The following is a 9,116-nucleotide window of genomic DNA, read 5'->3' on the forward strand; positions in this document are numbered from 1 at the left end:
CGCGGTCTGGCTGAAGTCGCGCCGGACAAGGCTGGGGCCGCGGAACTGCGCCGACCCGTGCCATCTGTCCGTCGTCGGGGCGTTTATTTATGACGAATGCTCGGCTGCCCCGCTCAAAACATTAAATCGTAAACGGCGCTCAGGCAGATAAATCCGTCAGGGCAGATTGCCGTCCTGGCACGACGGCCGGCCGTTCGTTAGCAGCGCCATCTGTCGGGCCGGTCTCCCTGCCAGGCAGGTGCCGGCTGCAGCGGTGTCGACGCCGCTACGAGCTGCGCCGCCGCCGCCGGTGTCGTGTCGGAACCGACGGAAGGCGGGCCCTCCGCCGCCGGCGGGTGCCGTCCCTGTCAGCGGCTCGAGATGCGGCTGTTTACGGCGGCGATTGGAGCGGACCCAACGGCGATTAGTCGACGGAGAGTTATGCGTGCTTTGGTCGGGTGTAAGCGCCAGCTGCTGGTGCGGTGTGATTTGTTTCAGGCCGTCTGTAACCTCGCCTCTCGCGATGGTACGCGAGCGCACCGCGTGCGCTTCTTCGCCATAGATTTTATCCTTCACACCGCAGTGACGTGACGTATTGGGGAAGTCCCTGCTGCCGTGCTCTGCCGCCCTTGACGGCTGAGGAGCCCTCTGGGACGTATGCTGCGCTCGCTCCGCCGGAGGCTCGGGTGCGGCGGTGTTTCGACCACTCGGCGCCGCCGGTCGCGTGCCAGGCACGGCCGCGAACACGCCGGGGAGTGCCGCGGCGGAGGGCGCGTCGCACGCACCGTCCCGGTCACGGGGCACGCCAGGCGGGGGAGGATGGGACGGGTTCGCCCCTTGATTGAACTGGAGCCAACGCCTCAGTCGGCCCGCGCGCCAGGGATGGCTGAGTTTGCGCGGATTCTCGCCGGGTTTGTGATGTCTGCAGCACCTGAGTAAATCTCGAAAATCGTTCGGCGGCGATCAAAGTGACGAGAGCCTGGTGGGGCTTTTGTTTCTCTGATCTTTCGCTTGGCTCTTGCGCCAAAATATGCAAAGCTGCCATGGTTGGCACGGAGGGCGTCAATATTGACTAGATTCAACCTATCCGTAAGAAAAGCGTGCCAACTGGTCTATAGTCGAGGACGCTGTGATGTAACGCATTAGGGGTAAAAACTCACGTCATGAATACACCGAGAGGACGCGTGTTCAGCGGCAGAGAGTGCTGCGGTCGACACCCGCTCGGTGAGTTGGGAGGTATCAGGTGTGGATGGGAGATTGACAACGGCCTGCAGATGGGCTGTCGCGTTTGGTGTAGGAGTTGCCGGCATGAAAAACAGAGATGCGTGTCAGTAGCATGCGGCGTTTCGCGAGCCGTATGCGTGTGAGTGTCTGTTCCGTCTACCTGCCGCCCGCCGTGCCCTGGCCGGGCCGGCCGAGCGGGCAGCAGTGACGGAGCGGACCGACTGCCGGCGGCGCCTCTGATCGACAGATGTCCATGATCGTCGGGTGACAGCGTACGCAGCGCCTTCATACGCCTCTGCACCGGCGTCGCGCAGGGCTCTGAATAGCGTTTGGTGCAGGACTGTGTTAATTTAAAGTTTGGACGCCTTCCATCGCTTTCGCAGAAGCAGCTGCCTCTGGGTGCCAAAGTTTCTGATGACTCTCCGGGCTTACCAGGATTTGGAGTTGAACAGCGCTTGTGGTGGATATCCATTGGACAGATTGTTGGAGGGGTTTGGGCCAATCAAGGTGAATAGCGATGAAGATGTTCCAGATGCGTGAATTGTGACAGTTGAGCCTGGAAAGCGACCCCAATGTTTGGACCTTCATGGAATGCCGTCTATAGCCTTAGGCATGCGTGTCGTTCCTTTTGGGTGTAACAACAGCAGAAGGTCCTTGGAGAATGGAAGTTCGTTCACGTGCGGCGAAGTGCTCCCAAAATATCTGAAGCTGCTCTGTAGCATTCTTAACTTCACCGAAATAACCCCAGGCATAGTACAGTGTCCGTTCAAGCTGTGTCCGACAGTGCTGTATCTGAGGTGTTCGTGTGTGACCCTCTGTCCCCTGTCTGACAGAGTGTTGTGGGGAGGTGTGCCGCCGTGTCTGTCGGAGGCTGGCGGTACCGAGGTGCTGGTGTCTGACCCTCCTACGCCTGTCTGACAGAGTGCTGTGGGGAGGTGTGCCGCCGTCTGTCGGAGGCCGGTGGTACCGAGGTGCTGGTGTCGATGCTGCGCACGCTGGGGCCGGCCAGCCAGCAACACCAGACTGTGGCCGACGCCTACACCATACTGGCCAAGATTGGAAAGAAAGGTATCTTAAGTTCTCCACTAATGCACCAAATGCATTGCATTTTACATCTGTTTACATTCAGATCTCCTTTGTACGTACCTTACATTTAACGTTTACGCCAATTACCGATGGTGTAAGCTTTTATGATCTCTGTCACTTAAGTGAGAAACCTGGGATTGGGTCTCCTCTGTGGGAGAGAAATTTGGGATTAGTTTTTTTTTCTCGAGGAATCTAGTTTGTCCGTGCTTCTGCCAGTGTGCTGCGACAATTTTATCCAAATTTGGTGGGTCTCCAAAAGATCGCACGGGTTTCGCAACAGATCGTATGACTCCGAAATGTGTTATGGAGTGTTTTCATATCAGTAACCAGTAACATGTTTTTGCTGGGCACTGCCCGTGCCAGCTGCGAAAGCGTGCTACAACTGGCGTATTCCTTGGGAGTGTCCCCGTGCAGCCCGCTCTGACCGCCGCGTGCTCTCCTCCCCTCGCCCCCTTCCCCCCCCCCCCCCCCCATACTGACCGTCGCGTGTCGCCCGCGCCGTTGCCAGACGCGCGCTTCGCCGTCCGGTTCCGCCTCTGCGGTGGCCTGAAAGTGCTGCAGCGCGGCCTGCAGGAGGGCGCCGCCCGCTGCCGCGTGAGCGCGCCGCTGCTGCAGGTGCTCAGGCTGGTCGCTGCCAACGGTGGGTGGCCGGCTGCCGAGGGCGAGTGGCCGGACCGGCGGGCCGGACCGGCGGCCGGTCCAGCGGCCGAACGGCGGCCGGCTCAAGGGCCAGGCCGTCTGCCGGTGACGCTGGGTGGCGCTCTGTCGGCACCCAGCCCGCCACAATCTCCCGGCCGACTGGGGACGGCTGGGGACCGCTGACCCAAGGGACGGTTGGAGACGACTACTGTGTTCGCTCGGCTACCGAACTTGTAGCGAAGCGTTGGGCCATGGGTCCCGAGCGCCGGTCATTAACGCGTTTGGTTGAAGAAAGCGGCTGAGACGCTTGCCAAAACTTGGATTTTGATGCTGTGTATGGGCGGACGTAAAGATAGAAAACAATAATGCGAATCAAGTGGCATTCCTTTCCTCTTCACCAGCGTGAGCGTGTTCCATCTCCGATCTCTCTGACCCGTACATGATCTCTGGGCCTGTGTCCACAGACCAGAACTCGCGGTGCTGGGCCGCGGCGATTCTGTGGAGGCGTTATGTCGCCTGGTGCCTCACCTCTGGAACATGTCCGGTCTGAAGCAACAGCTCGCGCTCGAGTGTCTGGCCAAACTGGTCAAGAATAGTGAGTACCGCGCCCTCGAGTGTTTGGCCAAACTGGTCAAGGACAGCGAGTACCGCGCCCCCGGGTGTCTTGCCAAATTGGTCAAGAACAGTGAGTACCGCGCCCTCGAGTGTCTGACCAAACTGGTCAAGAACAGTGAGTACCGCGCCCTCGAGTGTTTGGCCAAACTGGTCAAGAATAGCGAGTACCGCGCCCTCGAGCCTGCTCCCGAACGGGTCAGCAACAGCGCGGGTTGTTTACCTGGGGGTATGGTCAGTGAGGGTCAGTAGCAGGGAGTGCCGTATCCACGATCAGGTGACCAAAGTCGACCCAGACAGTAAGTGGTCCTGCCGCGGCCTGCAGGTCAAACTCGTCTGAAACAGTTCGTTCACTCGGGTGTATAGCTTAAATTCTCGTGAACAATGGGACTGTACTCTTTAGGTTATGTTCAGAAATCGTCGTGAACATAAGCCATCGCACAGCCCTACTGATGCCGTGGCAGGCGAGACTACTGGGCATGGAAACCCGTGACGTTGGCGGCGGTTGGCGGACTGGCGGCCCGCTGCCGAGCCCGGCCCGCCCGCGGCTCCGCGTGTGGACGGCGGCGGTGGCGGACTGGCGACCCGCTGCCGAGCCGGCCCGCCCGCCGGCTCCGCGTGTGGCGGCGGCCGGGGCGGAGACGCCGGGCGCCGCTCATTAGCCGGGTTAGGGCGTGTGACGCCGCGGGTGAGGGCGGCGGCGGTCCCGCCTGGCGGCAGCCGCTTGGCCCGCGGCCGCGGCGCTGTTTACATTGCCGCCGGCTTTAGGCGGCGGTCGGGTGAGAGGGGGGGGCCGCGGCGGCCGTCAGGTGTCCCCCTCCATCCTCGCCGGCGTTTAATGTTTCTTGGTGACGGCCGCTTCTGGCGGAAACTTCGCTTAGCAACTTCCAGAGGCTAAATATACCGCCCCAGGCACGCTGGGGCCTCAAGATTTGCGCAGTGTCCCTGTAGTGCCAAGTGCGAATCGCCCAAGTTTCCATTCTCCTAGCTCTCGTTTGTTTGAATTTTGACATCAGGCTTGAGAAGTCGCCACTTGTAGGTGACGGAAACATGGAGTACCCGTTCGTCTCGTGGTAAGCTAATTCAGTTCACGAACGGCCTCGGAGCAGGTGCCTGGCGAGTTTCTCGGCGTGTCGTGTATTCCGAACGTCACCGTAGACCCTGTCGAGTCACCATGCCAGATACAAGCACTGTCAGGCTCTGCCCGTCCAGTGATGTAAAGTGCAGGTGGTAACCGGCCGTTACTGAGATGCACGGTCGGAGAGAAGCCCCAGGACGTTTGTGTTGAATAAAATCTGACCGAGCATCAGATAGTGCAGGAGTGCACTACCCGGGCGGGTTATCTGTCTGGGCAGTGACCGCTCTATTCCATGGCAAATACAAGAACGCGGATTCGAATACCCCATGACAAAATCGTGGCTATTACAGGACCAGTTCTCGTGTCACTGTGCATCGAGGGTGCAGGTGATGGTTCAAACAAACGCGCGGGGGGCACGAGCTTTGGATACATCCTGAGGCAACGAGTGCGGATTCCTCGATAGAGGTCGCCTCAGCACGCACGTGAATCTCACGCCAAGCAGACAGGCCGTGCCAGAGGGTGGCGCGCTGTACTGAGCGGCGATTCGACGACAGATGCGTCCCTTCCCCATCTCGGCTCTAGACCTAGGGACGTGTCGGCTCCCGTCCCGTGCCCCCCCCCCCCCCCCCGTCGTGTATGGCTCTCGGACCTCGGTAGGTCCCCCGGTGGCTTGTCCGTCACCAGCGCCCTCCGTGGCAGGGACGAACCGGCGCCGCCTGCTGAAGGAGAGCGTGCTGCCGCGCCTCCTGCTCCTGCTGCAGGCCGCGCAACAAGCTGGAGAAGAAGACGCAGTACAACGTGCAGCGCGCCGCGCTGGGCGTCGTTTTCGTCCTGGCCGAGCTCAGTGAGTACCGAACGGACGGCGATGCCGGGGCGGCGTTGCGGACGCTTGAAGCACCGATCGCGCCTGGGGGCACCGGCCGACTTCATGTACCGGCGACGACTGACCGCGGCGGGGCGGTCCGGCCACCCGCCACCTGCACCGGACCAACGGCACCGCAGTCTCGGTCAGACCGGCGCTCGGCGGCGTCGCTGGACGTCGAGCTGTGCCGATGCAGTCGCCGTCGGCTGGCTCCACGTGAGCTGCGCTCCGTACTGGACTGCTGGCGTCTCGGTCAGGGCCGCGCTCCGCACCGGACTGCCGCAGTCTCGGTCAGAGCCGCGCTCGGCGGTGGAGCTGGGCGCCGGGCCGCGACGGTGTCGTCGCAGTCGGCTGGCTCCACGTAAGCCGCGCTCCGCACCGGACTGTCGCAGTGTCGGTTAGAGCCGCGTTCGGCGGCGGTGTTGGGCGTTGATCCGTGCCGATGTCTTCGCCGTCGGCTGGCTCCACGTGAGCCGCGTTCCGCACCGGACTGCCGGCGCCACGGCCGCGACGCCTACCGAAGCGCCGATCAGTTCGGGAGATGTGCCAGTACTGATTTGGGAGTTTTCATGAGTGGCGTGTCGCACATATAGGGTTGACCCTGACCTTTGGTTGTAGTCGTAACCTCGCACTGTATCCACAGATTTCGTGTTTTCCGCTTTTCTTGGGTACCTGAAGTTCAGCACGTCTTGTAAGCTACGGTCGGTACATGAGGGTTCACAGCGAAACGACGCATGCCAGGATGCGTTAACTGGGAACAAATTGCCGTGTGCCTCCGGGTCTTCTCCGATCACGGAGTGGGCATGGCTTCAGTGTTTTTGGCGTGGGCTGAATGTAACCTTCGCGACCGGTGGACGTAGAATAGACTCGACTAGAAGACTAAGTAGACAGTAGAATTGTGACAGCACCCGACATGGCTCCAGCCTGTCGCTAAAGCGTGAGATATAGCGGGTCCGTAGCCGTCAGTCTACGCTGCACAGCCGCCACTCAGCCTCATGTCAGGCCGCAGTCGGCTGTCTTGGAGAGATCTCGCCATTCATGGCAATATAGCACCTGCCCATATCTGACGGGGCGTCCTGAGGCTTGGATAGGATGATTTATCACTTGGCTTAGCGGCCAAGCAGCGTCTTAAGTTTCGATACTAAAACAGCTCCGATTGCATGTGTGTGACATCCCTGTATTTCCTGACGTCATTTGCCAACGCGCTTCCCTGCGCCATGTCTACATTTGGCTAAAATATAAAGCTCGAGTCGGCATCATAAATAACTGCGCAGGAAAAACGCGCTTTCAGGACACTCAAACAAACACAAGTACACTCGGCGTGGCAGAACAGATTGATGCATCTCGTTTGGCACATAAGAATCATACTAGGTCTGGCCGAGATGTTGTTTAAAAACCATGCCTTAAAGGCCCGCGGTGGACTAAGTCTAATCTCAGGAGGCCATGAGTTCATGCCGCTGCAGATCGATGTCTGAATCGCCGTCTGCCCGAACCCGTGCGGTCTGGAGACAAACTAAGGCCTCTGTCCTGCTGCGCGTGACCTCTGTCCTGGCCTTGTGTCGCTAACTGTTCGACTATGGCTCTGCGCTCACCAGATATGTTAAAGCTGGTTTCAGTAGGTAAGGCATGTGGTGCGCCGCAAGGTGACGGGCAGACAGTCACTTGAACATGCGAAGCACATCGCTTATGCGGTCGTGTTTTCGCCATCCTGTGGTGACCCATACACAGACATTGACAAGCTTTTGAAGACGTTCCTTGGGTCTGGCGTTGCAGCTACCATGGATGCTTATGCCGTACCCGAATACTGAGAGTGCCAGCGCTTTTAGTAGGGACTATTTCTTCCTCGAAGCGGTGTTAATCTGCCGGGGTCTTTTTTGTGCGGGCTCCTGCTTTGAGCAGCCTTTCTTTGCGCCACCTGGTAAATGCTCCTCGTGCATGGCATGTGCAAAAAAGAGGGATGACATTAACCACCGTTTGTTTTATACTGTTTTACGTGTTTTATACTCAGAGCCTAGAATTATTTGTTGCTGTGGCACCATGGCTGGCGTTTGCAAATATACGCGTCGAGACCAAAACGAAAAATGCAGAAACTGGACACCTACTTGATAAATAGCTGCGATTGCAAAAGCTGGTTTATGGTTTGAATGCGGGTGCACAAAAAGCGTTATTTTTATATTCCGACATTTTCTGGGCGAGAGTGAGATCTCAAAGGTCAGCATGCAGCGTGACGCATCGATATTGCCTTAGGGCTGTTTGTTCTCTTCGGTTGAATTCAGATCTTTCGGCCCAGATGACCCATTTCATTCTGTGATAAATGGGTAACCTCAGGGGTGCGAGAAAATTATAGTCAGGAGACCAACGAGAAAAAATACGGAAAAGGGCGATGATATGCCGACAGCTTTGGATGACAAGCTGCCAAGTAGATCAGTACGACGGACGAACTAAAAAAGCTGTCATGTTCACATGGATAAAACAGGTAAAACGGACCGAAAGACAATCTACTCCAGATCTTTTTGCGACATTTGTGCGACCAGAGTCTCACAGCGTGTCGTGAACTCGCGTATTTGTTGCGACGGGAAATCATGCGGACACCGTAACACCTGGACAGTAGGGAGGACTTAGGTCGCTGTTCTTATAAAGTGGAGACTTGGGAATGAGTTTGGCGTGTTCGATTCAGAGTGAGTTGCGACCAGACAGTTTGTTCGTGAGATCTCGGTGCGAAACGGAAGCCATAGTTTCCTGTCCGGCTTTATTTCTTGGAGCTGCGCTGTAGTGCTGTTAATGCATAGCTGTCGCCAAAACTGTCGAATAGATGTGCGAGTGAAATATTTGACGGCGGTGTGGTCTATGGCAATGCCGCTGATGTGGTGGTATGTCAGGGCTGCGTCAGCTTTTTGGGTAAATACGCTCACCCATTGGCCGTTGTTCATTTGTGGCCCGGAATCGCCATGTGTGGTATGTGGACACCTTGCACGCATGGGTGATGGTGTGCGCGCATATTACGAACAAGGAGATGTCCGATGAGAATGAACGGGTGGCCGTAACCATGGCTGTCCCAGGAGACGGTTGCGCGCCGCTTGCGATGCTCTTTCTGTTTGACGTGCTGGAGAGCAAGAAGCATCGCGTATAGTTTGGCTGTCGGAACAGATTCCCTGTTGGGATGGTATCACAGCTGGGAATGGTGCTTAGCATGGGTGACTGCACAGCCATTGAGATTGTCTATCTTGTTAACTTTTTGTGTTGAATTGCTGAAAATTCTGAGCCGTCGTTAAAGTAGCTGGAATCCATGTATTTTGTTTGGAAAGAAAAGAGAATAATATTGGGCAGATCATGTTGGACCCAAGAGGTTATCAGTAGACGGTTTGGTGGGCTGAATGTAAGCCAAACAGCCGGCTGATCAGGCTGCTCTGATGCGCGGCCAGTGCCGCTGGAGCAGCTCCGTGTCGCGGTTGACCGCCGGCTCGGACGCCGCACATGTTAACACGGGAGGTGATGGTCAGTCCTGATCGGCGCTCTGGAGCGCGACCAGTGCCGCTGGAGCAGCTCCGTGTCGCGGTTGACCGCCGGCTCAGACGCTGCACATGTTAACACGGGAGGTGATGGTCAGTCATTAGCGACGCTCTGATGCATTGATGA

The sequence above is a fragment of the Pollicipes pollicipes genome, unplaced genomic scaffold (genome assembly GCF_011947565.3).
Source record: "Pollicipes pollicipes isolate AB1234 unplaced genomic scaffold, Ppol_2.1 Scaffold_6138;HRSCAF=7277_pilon_pilon_pilon, whole genome shotgun sequence".
NCBI lineage: Eukaryota > Metazoa > Arthropoda > Thecostraca > Pollicipedomorpha > Pollicipedidae > Pollicipes > Pollicipes pollicipes.